Source organism: Mustela putorius, unplaced genomic scaffold, assembly GCF_011764305.1.
Source record: "Mustela putorius furo isolate JIRA1106 unplaced genomic scaffold, ASM1176430v1.1 tig00000145_pilon_pilon_pilon, whole genome shotgun sequence".
Taxonomy (NCBI): Eukaryota; Metazoa; Chordata; class Mammalia; order Carnivora; family Mustelidae; genus Mustela; species Mustela putorius.
In genome coordinates this window covers 11415814-11435628 of record NW_025421294.1, presented here as the reverse complement: position 1 = coordinate 11435628, position 19815 = coordinate 11415814, and the positions used below count along the sequence as shown (strand labels likewise).

The 19815-nt window shown below is 40.1% G+C and overlaps 1 long non-coding RNA gene across 2 annotated transcripts in view; it reads left to right on the top strand.

The window, feature by feature from the left end:
- LOC101687085 overlaps positions 1–19815 on the top strand; it is a 178877-nt gene that overhangs the window by 109492 nt on the left and 49570 nt on the right. Inside the window, exon 1 of one of the 2 annotated variants that reach the window (XR_006605325.1) lies at positions 18586–18839. The exons of the other annotated variant lie outside the window; for it this stretch is intronic. This is a non-coding gene — a long non-coding RNA (uncharacterized LOC101687085). Of the gene's footprint in view, positions 1–18585; positions 18840–19815 lie in introns of those variants that run through there. 2 annotated transcript variants of the gene reach the window in all.

Sequence of the window (19815 nt, the reverse complement as noted above, 5' to 3'; positions counted from 1 at the left end):
AACAAATCATCAGAGAAGCTCAGGTCAAAAGTGCAGAAGCCAGAAAGTATTTCCATCCATGTTTCAGAAAGATCAACGTATCTGCATGAGCTATCATGTTTATGCATATTTTAGCCAATTTTCAAGGAGGTTTCATATTCAGGAATGGATAAAGATGATTCTAGTATTGCCCAAAGCAATATTTTTTCAAACTGCAGCTTGCAACCCATTAGTAGGTCATAAAAGCAATTTAGTGGGTCCCACCAGCATTTCAAAACAATGACATAGACTATAATAAACAGAAAATATTAGAGGGCATCCAGTAGCAAGAAGAAGTATTATTTGGGAAACTTCTACTTCAGGTGTGTTTGCAGGATCCCAGTGTAAAATGTCCCTTTTACTGTGAGTTATAGTCAGAAAAGCAGAAAAGCATTGGTCTGGGGGCTTGTGGGTTCCAGCTGGGTTTGGATAAAGATGGAGAGACAGGGGGCTTTGCATCTGAAGTCTGAGCCAGAGAAACTCTGCAGAATTAAATTGTTTCTAGCCCATCCTCCCCAAATCAGGATAACACAGTATAGGGACAAGAAGGGGATTGGATCAGTTATCTTGTGTCATTTGTCTTGGGTAGATCAATTCTAGTAGTTATAAAATCCTTTATTCAATTTCTGTCTTTAGCACCAGCTAGTGTGTTCTCTAACAGGCCAAGGGGTATTTGAAAATCACATTAAGACTGGTGTGTGTCTACCCGCCGCATTTTCTTTTGCTTTCGAAACTGCTGCAAGAAATTCATTGTTTTGGTGGATACAGAGGCTTGCATTGTCTTGCAGCTTATATATTTACTTAAGCTTTCCGGTAAATCCTATAAATGTTATCTACACTTGCCTTTGCCCTAATTACTCCTCATTTATTCATGAAATGAGAATCACTTGACATTAATGCTAGCCAATCATTTCAAACAATTGAAGTTTGAAATATCAGCTTAACAAAAACCAATTTAAGGTAACTCCACACCCAACTCATTTAGTGCACATTAGCTAACTTGTAAACTTCTCTAAAGGAAGTAAATGTTGGCTGGCTGATAACCACTACTCCTTCTTGCATTTTATAAAGAGCTATACAATATACGTGTGTTGATTTGTATGCATTTGGCATGTGGCAGTTTCAGTTTTTGTTCAAACATGAACTCAAATTCCTCAAAAGATACTATATTATTCAAAAGTGGTGCTGCCCCAAAGAACTCTCTGTGATAATGGAAAAGTTCTACATCTCGATTGTCCATATGGTAGCAGCTAGCCTCACATGACTTGTATTTGAGATGTGGCCACTGTGACAAAGAAAATGAATTTTTAAATTTTTTATTTTGATTACTTTAACTAGAAATTTAAATAGCTCCATCTGTCAAGGGGCTAAGATAGTGGACAGCACAGTTCTAGGGTCTTTAATTTTCATGTTAATTCAAAACAAATGAAAATCTCTTTTTGGTCAACACCCTAAAATAAAATTACTCAGTGATGGCAGGCTAACTCTTTGTCCCATCTTGTCACTCTTTTCAAGTCCTTTCTCTTGTGTGCACCTCATAGTGCTGTTTTACACAAAGTAGATACTAAATAAATATTGGCCTTTATTGTTCTTATTATTGTTATTATTATACATTTACCACTTACCTTTGACCCTGAATTCCTCCTTAAAACTGAAGTTTATCAGAATGTTTTAAGGATCCCTTGCAATGAATTCAAATACAAGACATCATTACGGGCAGTGTTTTTTAAAAAACTGCAGATCGAAATATATCAGTCATTCATGAAGCAGTTTAGTGACATAGAAACATTGTCATATGAATTCTGTTTGAGTCACTAAGAATTACAACTGAAGTCTGCTTTACGAAATATTTCTAAAGTAACATATGGTCGGTGCCTGGTGGATAAATTGTTTTTAATTTACATGGGCAACACTTTTCACTCCTCTGGGCTTAAGTGTATTGATTTACTGAACAGGGATTGGATTAAACCAGTTATCACAGACAAAATGCCTACAGGATCCTAATGATGTCTCAACAGATGAAATCTGCTAAGTACAAGACAGTAAGGTAGAGAGGAAACTGTCAAAGTGCAGAATTTATGACCCATCTGAAGAAAACAACGTGCTCCACTCCAACCAATTTTATCCTTATGCATATTTGGATCCTGTGTTCCTAAGTGCTTTAGTTTTCCTAGATAAAGCAAAAATTTTGATTTTTATACATGTCAAAACTAAATCCATTGAAGAAAATAACGTGTCAAGTGGATTTTAAGATATGTGAATTATATTTTGGTAAAACTGGTAAGCAAACTAATGTGTGGGCCTAAGGGTCCTATTTTGCAATTTCTGGATGATTTGATCTTTAAGATTCTTTCTCGTGTTGCTACTCTGGCCTTTCTACCCTCTCTGCAGATGTCTTTCTTGAAAATTTTGGCAGAGTTTGTATCTGAAGTATGCTTCAAGGAGGGACTTTTCCAAAAGAAGATAGCTAATGCAGCAATGATTCTTTGCATTCAGGCCCATGCAATAGAAATTTAGATAATCTAGTCAACAAAGAAATAAGAAATATAAACCCAGTAAATGAAAAAACTAAAGTAAGAAGCCAATAAAAAATTTTTTCATATAAAACAGTAAGGTGAGGGAAAAAAATCCAGATGAACAAGTAGCATAAAGAAAAGAAGAAAAAAAGATAAAATACTCTAATTACTATGTACCCCTTCAGTGTTTTTTGAGGATTCACCTATTCCAAAAATCTTACTCTTTTTATGAAGACCAAAATGAATATGAATTTATATTTGTTTGGAAACAGATGGTATTCTACATATATTAAATCATGAATAATAGGTAATGTCAAACCAGAGCTTCAATAACCAATTTCTAAGAAGGTGAGGACAAAAATCAGCTAAGATGGGGCTTTTAACCCAATCCTGGAACACCTTTTACTTTAGACTTCATTTGAGCGCTCCAAACACATGTATGGCAATCACATCTGGAAAAGAATAAAACGGCACCTTTGGACTCTAATCAAAACCAGAAATGGGAGCACGGAACCAAAGCCAAATTTGGGCGTCAAAAGAGATTCTGCTTGCTGTCTGTTTCATTTCAGCTGGATGTTTTTCACTCCCTTTCATATCAGTTCTAGCCCAGCCAACATACCAAAAAACATTTTATTCACAGAACAGATGAAACTTAAGTCATTTCTTTAAATGATCAGAAAACATTTTTAAGTAGCAAGTAAAGCAGAGCTATGAATTCAAGTTCTGACCAGTACCTGTAGAGCTGTTCTTTTGTGGAGTATCACCGTGTTCATCTGATTGAAACCTAAGCTCAATTCTGTTAATTTTTTCAGTCCTTTTCCCAGCTATCCTTCATCTTTATGAGCATAAATGGACTATGTTATCTTTTGAAAAGTCTTGAGATAAAGTTGTCATTATTTGCCACAGTCTGTAAAGAGTTAAAAGAGAGAAAAAGAAGAAGGTATCTTAAAGTATAAAGATGGAGAACATCTTCAGTGTCAGAATCAGAAATTCTTAAATCTAGGGGTGCCTGGGTGGTTCAGTGGGTTAAGCTTCTGCCTTCAGCTCGGGTTGTGATCCCAGGATCCCGGGATCCAGCCCCGAATCGAGCTCTTCTCAGCAGGGAGCCTGCTTCCTCCTCTCTCTCTGCCTGCCTCTCTGCCTACTTGTGATCTGTCTGTCAAATAAGTAAATAAATCTTAAAAAAAAAAAAAAAAGAAAAAAAGAAACTCTTAAATCTAAATAATATGCTAGGATTGAACAGCAAAAGATGGCCATATTTTCCGCGTAGGTCTTTAAGTTTTTCAACTCAATTATATATATAATGTTCAGTTAGATGCCTGGCATGCTTGTCCGTGTTAATGAACATACTGTGGACAAAAACATGATCGTTATCTTTTTAACTCACTTAAAATTCATTTTGTATACAAGCAAACATTAAAAAAAAAAAAAAAAAAAAGAGATGAGAATGGACCATAGGGTCTTTAGAAGGCCAGAAAAAAGAAATATCCTAGGGACTTAACCTGAAAGGAATTCATGTGGTCCAGGCTCTGAAGGACAAGGAAGGACAAGGAAGCTGAGCGCAGGCAGGTAGAGAGGTATTTGCATAAAGATCCTGGGCCTGGAATTGAAACAGTTTCCGAACTCCCCATCTGATACTCTGTTTAAGTTTATATGCTGAACTTATAAAAATCATATCTTTAAACTTTTTTTTTTTTTTATTTATATGAGAGAGAGAGAGAGAGAAAGCATGGGTGGTAGGGAGGGCAAAGAAGACAACAAGGAGACTCCATGCTGAGCTCAGAGCCTGATTGCAGGTCTTGATCCCAGGACCCTGAGATCATGATCTGAGCAGAAGGCAGATGCTTAACCAATTGAGCCACCCTGACATCCCTGTATAAATCTCATTTTATTTATTGTTTCTCCTGATTCCAGTTTATATTTCCCACCTATTTCACCTGGTTCACAGGACTTTGTGATTCAGAACAATAAATCTCAAGAATGTTTACCATCTATGTTTCAAAGGAAGAAAAAGTGTTAAGAAGTGTAAATCCCTCTCCCTCCTAGAAATAGGCTTGTGTGTTTGCTGAGGCTGCCCTGGGTTCTAAGGATAGATCCAGGTGCTAGGTCCGGCCTCTGTCCCTGTTCCCCGCTGACCTTACAGAGGAAAGAAATGCCATGTGTCCCTGAATGCATGAAGTCATGGGGGTTGGAAGACACAACATTAATTTAAATATCACTGAAAAAGAAAAACGACTTCCAGCTAATGTACTGGTGTTGCATTAAGAGCAGACGTGTTGCCTACATGAATCCCTCATACAGCCCTAGTTTGTTCTTTTTCTTTTTGGTATGCTGGGGCCTCGGCTCCTATCCTTGCCTTCAGCCACAGCCCTTGGCTTGTGAAAGAGAGAATTCTCTTTTGCACATGACCGTGACAACAATGTCACAAAGCTCCAATTGCTTGCAAGCATCATCCTTTCTTAGGTCCCATAAAGGGATGCTTTTCAAACTTTAAGGAGCCCATGTAGTCAGATCTCTTTCAAATGAAGATTCTGATTTAGTAGGTCAGGCATGGAGCCCGAGAGTGTGCATTTCTAACAAGGGCCCCGGTGATGACCATGCTGCTGTGGGTGGACCAACCATGGGAGGAGTGAGACCATAAAGGAAGGGCTTTGCAAGAACATAGAGAATTGTGGGTTTTCCTCAAATAATGAATAAATGCTTCCCTAAAATCAGATTATATTCCACTGCTCAGCATAAATAACTGTTTCAATGACAGTCATGTCCTCAGATCAACAATAATGATAGGACATCATTGATTATAAGACATGTCGGTGGTGTAAAAATGTACGTATCAGAACAAATGAAATATAGTAACTGAAAGATCAATCACTGACTTGTACTAAGTGCCAGGCATATGCAGAGGCAGGTTAGCAGACAATTCCAGCCCAAACCTGCACAGGTCAGGTGGAACATATGTGGAAGGGAGACCCAACCCCATCTTTGAGGTGGCAGGTTGGCAGTAGGAAAAATGGCTTTGTTGGGGGAAAAAACATAATACATATTGTTCATAGACTTAGAACCTGGAAACTATTTTTCCCCCTTTCTGTATTTACTAGTTGGCCTAAATGAAGATCTGGAAGGGTATTTTTCAACAGGTGTCCTTATTTTTCCACAGAGGCAATGCTGACATACTGCAGAGGGCTACAAATAGCTCTAGACATAACAAATCATGGTCCTGGTCCTAGAAACTAGGACAAGCCAGGACTTAATTTCTTAAAAAATATACAGGAGTTTAAAATTTTCCTCCCTGGGATGAAAATTGGGCATGACAAAACATGCAATTAGTGACCAGAGTTACTGATGTTCTGCTTGAGGTGTTAATGAAGCAATTGCTTAGTGGCCTCCAGAAATATCCTGCTCTCTGCAGTGTTCCAACTTTTCCAAGGAAGCTGAATTTCTATTTTCCATTTGAGATCAACCTGTGAGTGATGGATTTTAAAATTTTAAAAACAAAGTACAATTGCATAACAAAATGAGAGATTAAAAAAAGCCTCATTGGCTTTGAACCTATGTGAATTTAAGAAAAACATAGTCACAGAGATAAAGGCAACCTATTTTTAAAACAAATTTTCTTTTCTAAATGTGTTAAGTATATAAATGTGTATGTATGTATAATGGTTATACATACATATGTATCACCTTGAGTAACTCTGTGTTTAAGACTTTTAGGATAGCCTTATAAATATTACATCTTTAGTTACCTTAAATATATTTTGGTGAAAATCGATGACTATAATTTTATGAAAATTATCCTAATTCACCTTATCTTTCTAAGAATGTTTGCATAATTATTTCCATCCCTTAAATAACTGTCTGACGCATTAAACTTATAGCATATGTATTGGTAGTCAAACTGGTTTCTGAAAGGTAAGTCACGGGGCACCTGGGTACCTCAGTTGGTTAAGTGAAAGATTGGTTTCAGCTCAGGTTGCGATCTCCTGGCTGTGGGATCGAGTCCCACCTCAGGCTCTCTGCTCAGTGTGGAGTCTGCTTCAGATTCTCTCCCCCTCTTCCTCTCACCCATGTTCTCTCTCTCTCAAATAAATAAATAAAATCTTTAAATAAAATCTTTAAAATTAAAAAGAAAAGGTAAATCACTACAGAGCCAAAAACAAAAAAAGATTGGTTGCCATTTTTTTTAAATAGGAAGAATGTCCAGATTTTAGTTAAAGTATGCTTTCAAAGAGTTCACAGGAGAACTTAAAATACGATTCTTATGGGTTGCCTTATGCATGTTCATTGAAAGCAAATGCTATAACCATATATGTTTTCTTAATAAAAGACAGAAATAATAGGTGACGTAGTTACCACTGTCACTTTCTGGTAAGAGGCGTTGGCTACCTGTTTGACATCCCTAGGTAAGAATTACTCATTTCCTCTGACATCTTCCAATGCTCTTCTGAACTTCAAGTGACGTAATCTGTTGCTGCAGTAACTTCTCCAAGTGTCAAAAGACTACAAATCAAAGAAATTCAGCTCTGACTTTGATTTGCCATGACCTAGAGCTCATTCTCCATGCCTGCCAATGCTCGAGTTTTGAAAGCATCTATGTGAGGTTGCCAACCAGAGAGCCATTAAAATATATTAAGTAATCATTCATCTCCCTCAATATCCAAGCCGCACATATTTGCTTTATGCTGAGATCAAAAGGTATTCTAACTGGAGAAACTGCAAATTATTTCAGATAGCAGAGGGTTTGTTTTTTGTTTTGTTGTTGTTGTTTACTAAGTGTCCTATCTTTCCTTAACAAGTTAAGTGGGCAATAATTAGATATCTAGAAAGCAGCAAATAATAGAAAAGCCAAATTGTATTTTTAAAAATTGAGGCATAATTGACACGCAGCATTATATTAGTTTCAGGTGTGAAACAATGATTCAATATTTGTATATACTGTGAAATGATCACAATAGATCTAGTTAACATTTGTCACCATATGTATTTACAGATATTTTTTCCTGTGATGAGAACTCTTAAGACCCCACTCTCTTAGCAACTCTCAGATACGCAATATGGTATTGTTAACCATAGTCACCATGCTGTATATTACATCTCAATTCCTTTTTTATAACTGGAAGTTTGTACCCATTGACCCCCTCCATCCATTTCTGTAGAAGAGATGGCTAGAGTTGCAGTACTGTGACTATGAAGGGCAGACCAAGAGCATCAATCTTGGTCCTGACATTCTTAAACTACTGGGCCAGTCCTGGGTTACCTATCTCCATAATGTTCCATGTGGGGAGGAGGGAAGAAAACTATCCTGTTTAAGCTGCTTTATTTAGATTTTCTGTTACGTGCAGTGAAACTTCATTAACCAGTAAAATAGTCTATCCAAAGTCAAAGTCCATCTCAAATCCCAACTCCTTTATGATGTTCTCTTTCCAACTAATTTTTCAGTTGGGTCAGAAATGATCTCTCCTTCCTTTGAATTCTTATATAACTCTTTTGATACTTAATTCTGATTTGCAAATATAACATTGCTTGGCCCTTCTTAGACCCTCAACTCATTTCTGAAACAGGATTGTAAACTATGTGAAGGCAGGAACAATGTCCTATGTTTACCATTGAGGTTGATAGTATGATGTGCTTAGAGATATTTGCTGACTGTGTTACAGATATTTGTTGATGTAAAACACATATTTAAAAAAAAAAAGATTATTTCCCCTACCAAGATTTTTTATGGTCTGAAAAATGGATAGGTGAATTAAATTACATTTATGTATGGTAACAAATGTGAAGGACAGAACATTCCAAGAGTTTTGAGTTAGAAAGCTCTTTTTGCTGTTGTGTATTTTTTTGAAAGACCATATACATGGGTATTTCATCATTTACATGCTAAGAATAAATAATGGCTGAACCTGCCTTCTGCTTCCCACAGCAGAGCATGCTAATTTATTTTACTCTATAGTTACATCAAATAAAGATGAAGTATCCTTTGGGTACAGGTAGATTGAATATATCTTTCCTATGTTGTTCAGCCATAGGAATTTTATCAAAGCTAGGTTGAAAATATATTTGAGGGATATATGTGGGTGTTTTTATCTCCTGTCTTTTATTTTTATGAAGTCAGCCTCACAAGAGCTCTGTTGGCATGGAGTCTAGAACTTCATTCAATAGGATAATAAATGCTCAATTATTCCAAAGAGTCTGATGCTATATTTCTCAGATGCTATGACAATGCATCACTTTACAAACAAAGATGAATTATTTTCCTGTAAGTAACACTGGTAGATAGAGATAGAATAATGGAGCTGTACAGGAGATCAAGAAATCATTAGAGTCAGTCACCAGCAGCTTGCCAAATGATGTTTAGAGCCCTTGGAAAATGGAGAGTCTACAACTTGCTTTCTAGCCATTGTTTGAAACTTGGCATCTCGAATTTCTAAGTCCAAGTGTTTTTTAATGCAAGGGCATTCCTGTTCTCCATGTTTGATGCGTTTTCCATCCTCATAGCTCCTAATACCTTCATACACATGGATTCTAATAAGGTAGATTAGGTTACAATAATGAATAGATCCACACATGTATATTGGTTCAAACACAATAAGTTTGTTTCTCATTTATGAAATAGTCTAAAGCTGGTGTTTCTTACAATGCAGTGACTCCGTTCCACCTGGTGACTTGGATACCCAGGCTCATTTTTATATTGTGGTCCCATCATCTTCATCATGTGGGAAGGAGAGTAGTGGAGTAAGTCAGGGGTCACCACCCAAATCATTCAAAAGGAGAAAATATTTGGAAGAGAGTGCAAGTGGGAGGCCTGAATAGATTATGCCTGGAAACCACCTATATCACTTGCATTCTTTCACATGGCCACATCTATATGGGAGCCTTAGAAATAAAGTTGGGCATCTCCAGGATAAAATCAAAATGGATTTTGGTAAAAACTAAGTTTTTGTCACATGAATTTTGTTTTCTCATGTCATTGAGGAACCATTCATTAATTCAATAAATGTTGAAGAGTCCCTACCCTTTATTGCTTATAATCTAGTTGGGGAGAAATGTATTAATTACATAGTCACAACAAGATATGATTATAAACTGAGACAAGCACATGAAGGTAAACTACAGAGTTTTCTGAGAGTGTATAACAGGATATCTGACCTAGGGGTGGGGGACAATGACACGTTTCGAAGGGGACATCTGATCTGTCATCCGAAGAATAAATGAGCTTTAAGTATTTTTTCCTTTTATTTGTTCTGAAATAGCGTTCTCTCTTTTTTGGGAAGAGTTATTTCTGATTTGTAATAATGGAGAGGTGATATAGACAATGTTACTTATTGACAATAGGTACTTATTTATATCTACTATTACATGGCTCTCATTGCACAATTTCACAATAGGTAACCAGTATGTATACATACCTGGTACCCTGCCTCATGTTTCAACCAACTGCCATTACCAAAGATCCAACAGATGAGTCTTAAACCCATTTGGAAAAAGAACTGGGGTCAGCTTACCTCAAGTGATGAACGTTACTAGAAAGAATCAGAAGAAAGTAAGGAAGTATTGGACAGTCTCAGAATCAGTATAGCCATGTTTTATAGTAAATGGGAAAATCATTTAGAACACAGTACTCTAGTCTGTCTTCCCCATGACTCTTCTCTCATTTGTTTTCTGTCTCTCTTTCTACTTAGGCTCCCCCGCCAACTCCTTTCTCCCATCTTCCCCACAGCTTCTCCTAAACAGGGTTTCTGGCTGCCACTTTCTTTGTGCCTCTTGACTTTTAGGTTCTTGCATCACCTGTGTCTGCCAATCCCTCTGCTAGCTCTGTCATTTGGGATGTTTCATCATCAATGTCCTCTCCTGGGGACAAAGAATTTGGAAACATTAGTCACTGTTCCCTGGCCAGCCCATAGGTGGCTACCTTAGGCTCAGGGACAACCTCACATAGAATCAGTTCTGTGTGGCCCTGGTGAAGCATGTATGTCTACGGCTCATAATACAGAGTATGAGGATTCATTTTCAGGTATGGCCGAGATGGACCAGATTTACTCTCCCACCTGAAAAAAAATTTTTTTTAAATAAGCACAATATATGAAATAACAATTTTTAGACACTAACCATCTGTGGGTAAAGGACAGTGAATCCTGATGGAGGCAAACCCTACAACTGACACATTTAACCCTCTGGAGAGAGTAAAACAGCTGAGGGAGAGTGGACCTCAGGCAGAGCCCAGTGGTCGCCCTCAGGTGGGGCCATGGAACTGGGAATCTACACTCAAGAGCTGATCATTTTATAGGCTTCATGCTTATTTACAAAGTGAATGGGATCATTATCAGAGGCACAAACAGAGGAAATACGATTTTTACCAGGAATCCAAGCAACATTACCAACCAAGCCCCACCAAAGGTGAGCTCCATTGCACACCTTTTCTCCTGTCTGCCCACTCTTCCCTCCCACTCCCACGAGTCCTCAGTCCATCATTTTACCTCACAGGTAACCTGTTTTATTTTCTAACTTTTCCCAGGTCTCCCTTCTCTAGTAGTGCCCTGATTAACATGGAGTTTTCTGCATATTTTAGGTCAACCACCCTCCACTCTTCATGTTTTGTTTTTTCAATCACATGTCATTATCTTACACTTTATTTAAACATTTTTAAATTTTTTATTTATGTCCTTTTTTTTTTTTTTAATTTCCCTTAAGTGAGGAGCCCTTTCTGTTCTGTTCAACTGTTTCACTGGAACTTAAACAATGTGAATATAAAAAATGAAATATAATAAAATTGTGGGTGAAGGGAAGAAAAGAAGGAAGGTGCTTGCAATATAATAAGCCACTGGCAGTTTAAACTCCCTGGGTGTGTTTGAATTTTAAAATAAAAAGTTACATTTTAAAAATGAGGTTCTTATAGGAATTTGTGAGGGAGGTGAGGGACTGGTCCCATAGGCTTTCTGCTCAGAACCATAAAAAGAAGAGCCAATGACCAGTGATGGCCAATTTCTGTGAGAAGTTACCCCTTCCTAATAGTTCTCATTTTTCCAATATTTAAAGTCCCTCAGACTGAGGAAATAGGTGTCTTTAGTACACGAAAGTTAGCTTGCATTTATTTTACTAATAAAATCACTGAAACAAAGAGAAGCTGGAATCCATTGGCAGAGATCCATGAAACACTGGAGATCTTGGGGCTTTACCAAAGTTGGAACAAGATGTAGGGGCAGGAAGAAAGGGAAACTTGGGGATTTCTAGTCTCAGGAATAAGAATTAAAGTTTAAAACCCTAAGTTTCTTCCATTCCTTCATATGAGAAGCAGACTTCAAGCCATAACTAGAAAGACTTTGATAAAATTCAGGATGTTTTTTATTTCCCTACATTTATGTCTGGTTTGTTATTCATAAGGATTTTCAATAAAAGTTGCGTAATGGAAAGATTATGTTGGCTTGTCTTGATGGTGCAAGGAAGGAGGATCTGGAGAGTCTGACTTACTCTACATGGAGTGTTAGGCATAGGGAAAGAGACAGAGGTGAAAACTTGAAGGACCCAAAGGGTAAACATACCTCCCAAGAGAAAAAGAGAGGTCAAGGAGAACCACTCTGGAGGCTGTTTGGACTGAACTTCGGGAGGACTCAAGAGAGACTACATGCTTGCAGTCATTCCCACCACTACCCTTAACCTAGAGTGGGGGAGAATGGGGCATCTAGTTTGATCACTGGTGACTCAGTTGTTGGCCTAAATGCAGATCCCCTGGCCTACACCAAACACAATAAATCACACCCTGGAGGCATGTGTAGGAATACAAATTTTCCATTGGGGAGATGTTGTTAGAAGGCTACAGGCTTAATTATAAGATAAATACGTTCCAGGGATCTAAGGTATAGCATAGTTGCTATGCTTAACAATATTGTGTATCTGAAAGTTGCTAAGAGAGTAAAGCTTCAATGTTTTCACCACACACATACACACACACACACACACACACACAAGGTAGCTATGTGAGGTGATGGATGTGTTAACCAAGCTTACTGTGGTAATCATTTCATAATGCATATGTATATCAAATCATCACAGTGTATACCTTACCCTTACACAATGGTCTATGTCAATTACATCTCAATAAAGCCTGGAGGGGGGCATAAATAAATAAGTCAGTCCACTAATGATTCTAATGCACACCAAAGTTTGTATCCAGGTCCTAGAGAACAAATAAAAGTAATTAACCAGTTATCCATGAAACTACTTCACTGGTACTCAGCCTCTGGCATTGATAGCACTCACGACTTCAGTGTGTGCATAGGAATGATAGTCTAATTTGAAGTGGCAGGGATCTCCATCACACTTGGTCATGGTGGTGGACAAGTGAGATGATTTTCTCTGCAGGGTCATCCAGAGGTTTTTCTGGAACTGAAGTCCCATCCTGAATAAATCTCACAAAAGACATGACAAAAACCACGGCAAGGAATGGGTCTGCCAATCTGGTCCCCTTGACAACAGGAAAGAATAAACAAGAAGCCACTCTTCTGAGATAAAATGTGAAAATTGTAGCAGGATCTTTTGATGCTATGTAAGGCTATGTATGTCAAATCTTAAAACTGGCTCTGAACCTGGCCCTGGGCATTTACACTGGCTCCAAGAACAATAATTATTTCCTGCCAACTATAGTTCTTGGGGCCTCAGACAGTTTGTTGTGTTTTTTTTTTTCTTTTTCTTTTTCTAATTAAAGGACTAGAAAGACCACAAATGAGATTTATTTCCTTTATAACTCACATAATGTATTCCAATTCCAAATGCCACTCTCCAACTGTGGCAGGAACAGGCTTGTCAGTCCTGAGATTTTTCTGTGAACATCTCTTTGTTTCTGACTAGCAGTGTGGAGACCTAGGCACAGAGCAAGGAAAATAACTGCTAAGAGATCAACTAATCTGTTGACGCACGTGTCCACCTTCCAGGTTTTTCTCTGACCTTTCACAGCGTTCCTTAGGGAAGCTCTTCAAGTTATAATTATTGCACTGTGCTTATGCCTCCATTTTAAACCAGTTTTAAAAAAGCTTCCTTTTGACAAGGCAGAATACGTTATTTTCAGATTTTCTAAAACATATGGCAATTTTGTTCAGACCAGTGATATGAAATTATGTCTTGTTTCACTTAAAGAGAGAGGAGGTAGGGCGGGGGATCCATCAAACATTGGCAAGGATATGGAGCGAGTTATTTCTTTTAAGTTCTATCTCAGTTGTTCCTCTTGCTTCAGAGAAAAACAATCAAACCTTTATGGTATGCTAACATCTCCCATAGCAAAAGGGCTTAAAGCAAAAGAAAAGAAAATTAACCTATGATCTCTCTGTAGCTCTTTTCCATAAGAACCAAAACAGCGTTGGGCAGACTGTGTAAGCTAATGGGTTGTAGACTGCTCACTGGAAGAAATTTTAACGATTGTAGCGACTTCTCTTCAGATTACTAAAGTGATCACTGAGAACCGAAAAACAAGTTGCTTCCCCATGTTCGCACCATTATTTAATGGCTGAGTGAGGACCAGAACCCAGATTCTCTGAAGATTTATCCTGTACTTCAGCTATCTCCTCAAAATTAAAATGTAAATAAAAAGCTCTCTTTCTGGGAGGCAACGCTGTGCCAAACAAAGAAGGAACACTTGGGAGTCTGCTGCATCTGAGTGTAGATTCTGACTTCGTTAGTAGCTACAAAAGGAAGTTATGGAAGCTTTCTGAGTCCCAGTCTCCTTCCCTGAAAATGAGGATGTAACTTAGTGCCCACAGTGGCTTACTCAACAAACACATGAGTAGCTACTTGGAGCCAATCACTGTTCTGAAGCACTGGAAATGCGGCAGTGAAAAAGATGAGAACTCCCTCGCGCTATCATGGATTTTGTATTTCAGCGGGCACATGGGGACAATAAATGAATCAACGTGTCAAAAATATAGCACATCAGATAGTGATAGGAACTCTGGAGAGAAATAGAGAATGGGAATAGAGATTACCAGATCAGAGGGGGTAGAGGCATGTGAGTACGAGGTATTGTAAATAAGGTAGTCTGGAAAGGCTTTACTGGTAAAAGGACAGGCCAGGAGATGTGTGAAAAAGGGGAGGAATAATGACGTTGAAGAAAAACAGCAAGCCAAATGCCCTGGAGACAAACTGAACTCAGGCTATTGGAGTGACCATGCAGAGGTTCTGTGGCCAGAGAGAAGGGAATGTAATGCAAGTGGGTGAGATGGGGCCTGGGGCCTGAAAGACATCCTCTATGGTCTATAGCCACTGTATGCAGTTTGGCTTTCATTTTAAATAAGATGGAAAGCAACCACAGTGCTCTGAGCAGGGGAGTGACAGAACTGGACTTCTGTTTTAGAAGGACACCCCTGGTTCCTGTGTTGGAATAAACTGTAAAGGCAGCAGTGGTAGAAGCCAGGGGACCAGATAAGATAATACCCCCCAGAAAGAGATGATAAACAAAAAAGATCAGATTTTAGGGGCACCTGGGTAGCTCAGTGGGTCAAGCCGCTGCCTTCAGCACAGGTCATAATCTCAGGTCCTGGGATTGAGTCCTGCATCGGGCTCTTTGCTCAGTGGGAAGCCTGCTTCTCTCTCTCTCTCTCTCTCTGTCTGCCTGACTCTCTGCCTACTTGTGATCTTCTCTGTCAAATAAATAAATAAAATCTTTTTAAAAAATCAGATTTGGGATAGAATTTGAAGAAAGACTCAACAGATTAGACTGTGAGAGAAAGAGGTGAGTCATACATGAATCTAAGACGCTTTGACCCCACTATTACAAGGATGTAACAGAACGTGGGAGACACAGGTGTAAGGGGGAGTATGGATTCTAGACAAGTTAATTTGAGATGGCTACTGGCCATCGAAAAGGAGACAGCGGGCACCGAGACACCTGGAGGTGGAGTTCAGGGCAGAAGGTCTACGTTGGAGAGTCATCAGCCTCCATGAGACTGGCAGAACTCTTTGTTGGGGGAGGTGAGAGTGCGTGGTTGTGTAATAACCGGACTGAGTCCCAGGATACAACATTTAGAGGTTGGGGAGATGTGTAAGACAGGAGAAAGGAAGCTGACTAGTAGGGAGCAGAGAGATGGCAGGTGGAACAGGAGTGTATATTAAGCCAGAAATCAAGAGAAGAATGCCTTTCTAGTAGGAGAGAGAGTGTCTGGTGTCACTGATGGGTCAAATAAGACAAGGCCTAGGAAATAACCATTGATTTTAGCTAAATGAAGACGATGTGTGGAATGATGGAAGCAAAAGCCTAAATGGAGTGTGTCCAAAGCTAATGGTAAGCTTGGGAAAAAAATTAACAAATTAATAGCAAAATGAACAAAATTGAACATTAGAGAACTCACAGAAAAAGAAAAACATGTATCCAACAAAACACAAAACATACAAAACACAAAACATGCTCAACTTCACTTATAATAAGGCAAATGTAAAATTACTATCTAATGTGAAATTATATTCCAATTCAACCAGCACATTTTAGCACTCTAGAAAATAATCTGCAATTAATATGGGAAAGTAAACATGCATGAATATGATTAAAAAAAAAAAGCTGACTTTTGTGAGAATTTCCATCCAGAGAACTTATTATATTTCAGTGAGGGGAGTGGCCTTTGGAACTGCCGAGGTCTGAATTCTGGATCTTCTCCTTGTTGCTGGGTCTCTGTGGCTTCAGCTACCTCACTGTAAATGGGTCTTTGATTTGTACCATCCATTAGGGTTGCAAAGACCTTAGAATAATGCCTGCCTCATAGCAACAATGATAGACAACATTTACTGGGTGTTTAATATGCACGAGGCATTGTTCTAAGTACTTCACATTTCTTTCCTTTTCTTCATAGCAACACTGAAAGTAGGCCAAGACACCAAGACATTAAGGAACTTGCCTACATAACACAATTTATCAGTAAAGGAATCATGGTACACAGAGACTGAGCTCTTAGCTACCACACTATGCTGTATCAAATAATGAGAAAAAAACTCATCTTGCCAAATATCATATATTGCAAGGTAACAGCAAAACAGTATAGCATTGCTACCATATTTGATCTGTATGACAATACAGAAAATCTAGAAATATACTTAGTCCTATAAAATGATTATGTAATAATTTCACATTAAATAAAGCAAGATCCTCAAAACAATAGGAAAGGCTTATACTGATCTGATTGATAGCCAAGATCTGTATTTAACATGGTTCTCAAATAAAAGTCAAATAGCTATGAACACGTGAATTTATCAAAATCAGTGAGTTATTTATCTAAGTTCATTGCATTTAGCAAAATGGCACTTTGCCAATTCACTTATTTCCCAAACTAGTCATGATCTAGATATCCTAGGTTAAAGAGGCTGAATTTAGTTTACACAAGGGTTGGTCTATATTTTAGAAGTTTCAGTATATAGATTAGATATCAGCTTGCTAGGGCTGCTGTAATAAAATACTACAAACTGAGTGGCTTAATCAACAGAAATTTATTGTCTTAACGGCTCTAGACCAGAAGCTCAAAATCCAGGTGCCCCCAGGGTCATTTCCTTGTGAGGGCTATGATGGAAGGATGTATTCTAGGCCTCTCTCCTTGGCTTGTAGATGACAATCTTTTCTCTGCTGTTCCACATCATCTCTCTATGTGTGGCTGTGTTCAAATTTCCACCTTTTAGAAGGACATCAGTCACATTATACTAGGGTCCTCCTTAATGACGTTCTTTTAACTTCTTTAATCACCTCCCATAAAAACCTTACCTCCAAATAAGGTCACATTCTGAGGTACTGACTGAGGGTTATAACTCCAACATTTCTTTTTGGACAGGAGTCACTTCATAATACTTAATATTTGAGTGTAAGACATAGTAGCCACAAGACCCCTTCAGAGGCTGTTGGGTTGGCCTCCATGATACTTTTTTTTTTTTTAATTTATTTTTATTTGACAGAGATCACAAGCAGGCAGAGAGGCAGGCAGAGAATGAGGGAGGAGGAAGCAGGCTCTCCGCTGAGCAGAGAGACCGATGCGGGGCTCGATCCCAGGACACTAGGATCATGACCCCAGCTGAAGGCAAGGCCCTAACCCACTGAGCCACCCAGGTGCCCCACCATGATACTTTTTAAAGCAGGTTCCAGTTAACCATGTATATCTAATCCTTTTGGAGGATTAGTTAAGGTATCTTTAAAACCCCAGCACATCATTCTTCTGGATGACATTAAAGAGTCCCTTGCTCATTTTGCACAAAGGCAAACCCTGTGGAGATGAACAGAACACATTTCTTGGGCCTGGCCCAATATTTCTACAGTTGTATAAGAACCATCTTAGTGTTTCACAAATTCCATAGCATGAAACATGCAAGCAATCAAATATACAACACACTCCTTCACAACAATAAGGAAATCACAACGGGAAACAACCACCTTACATGCAAGGCAGGAGGAAATGGTTTAGGGAACAAAGATTGGGTGTGGACAAGAATCAGTGGAAATACGAAATGAGGGTGAAATCTCTGCCCCATAATCCCCAGATGTGTGGTGTCACTGTCCTAGAGCCAGCCTTGCCACACCCCCAAAACTAAACAACCCAACTCCTCACCCTGCCTGGTGGATTATCAAAAGTGGTGGGAAAAGCCTCCCGTGGTGGGCACAGATAGTCATCTCTTTATCATCTACTGTAGAATTGGGGGCCATCAGCCTCATCCCTTAGTCCCCCTCCTTTTATTTGATCAGCAGGCATTCACATTATCATTTTCATTTCTCTGCCCCCCCACTGTTGTCACGTTTGTCCAAGACATCATTATCTCTTGCCTCTGCCAATACATATGCTTGAGCCTTGAACAACAGGGCTCTGAACTCTGGGCCCGATTAAACACGGATGTTTTTCTCTGCAAACGCTTTGTGGATTCCGTTTGGCCTACGGCTTGGTCTGTCGTGTTCAGGGTGGCTGAACAGAGGCCCGGTGGCCGCAGGAAGAGGCTCGGGCAGAAGCCCTGACTTCAGGCCCGCAAGAGTCCCGGTGACGCCCGAAGGGGAGCCGCGTGAGGTGACGTCTGGGGGCCGCCCGCGGAGTCGGACAGGCGGCGGCCATCTTCTCAGTCGGCGGCGCCTGCGCCACGAGGCTGAGCTCCGGAGGGCGGCCCGCTGAGCCCGGGCGGCACCTGCGTCTACCGCTCGCGTCAGCGCGGCCTCCGCACGCACGTCCCGGAAGGGGCGCCGCTGGCCGCTTGGTTGGCGTCTTCAGGCGACGCCGAGGACCGGGATCCTCTCCTCCGCCCGCTGGCGGGAGCGGCGCCGACGGAGCCACGTGCTCCCCGCCGAGCCGCCGAGCCGCCGCCCGGAGAGAGGTCAGTGCAGGGGGCCCAGAGGGCCGGGCGTCCACGCGGCCTCCCCCTGAGTGGGATCAGGCGACGGTGGGAGCTCCTGCTGGGGCGCCGGGGGAGAGGCACTGCAGGGGCTCCGTTCGCCCCGCGTTACTGGCTATCCCGGGAGGCAGACTGGTTCTGAAGGCTGCGACCGGAAAAGAGGTTGCCGGGTGTGGGAGGCCGGAGGAAGGGGCGTCCCGGCGGCTGTTCTTCCACAGTATCGAAGCAAGAGACAGACCTGCACCACTGCCGCCCGCTGCGCTGACTATACCCAGACTCTTTACAGTATAATATTGTAAACGTATTTTCTCTTATCTTTGATTTTCCTAATAACATTTTGTTTTCTCTACACTGTCTTGGCAATACAGTGTATAATACATATACCGTACAAAATGCTTTAATCAAGTGTTTATGTTATTGGTAAAGCTTCCAGTGAACACTAGGCTGTTAGTGTAAGCTTTGGGGGAGTCAGAATTTACAGACAGATTTTTGACTGCATGGGTTTTGGTGTCTCAGGGGCACCAAACTCCATGCTGCTCAGGGGTAAACTGTACACCCTTGTGTTTGGCTTCACGGTACCCCCAGGCTAATCCGTTCTCCCCTGAGCAGTTTCTCACCTATTTGAAATGCTTCAGTGAGCTTTTAAATAAAACCTGCTGTACTTAACCGTACCTGCACCACATGACCCTTTATCCTGCTCTCCCTCTTGCTGGCTGTTTCCGGCTTCTCTGTTCTCCTTTTACTTGAAGATTCCAAATACTTTCTGGCCTCAGGGTTTTCACCTATGCTCTGCCCCCTTTCTGGAACTTCAGCTAATATTCAGCCAGCATGCTCCCATTCAGTTACACAATTTGTGAAAACCGTGAAATAACGTCTCCACCTCATTGCTAAGCACTGCTACCATGTCCCATCACACCCTTGCATACACCTGCCCACCTTGTCCCTTTCCTGGAATCCC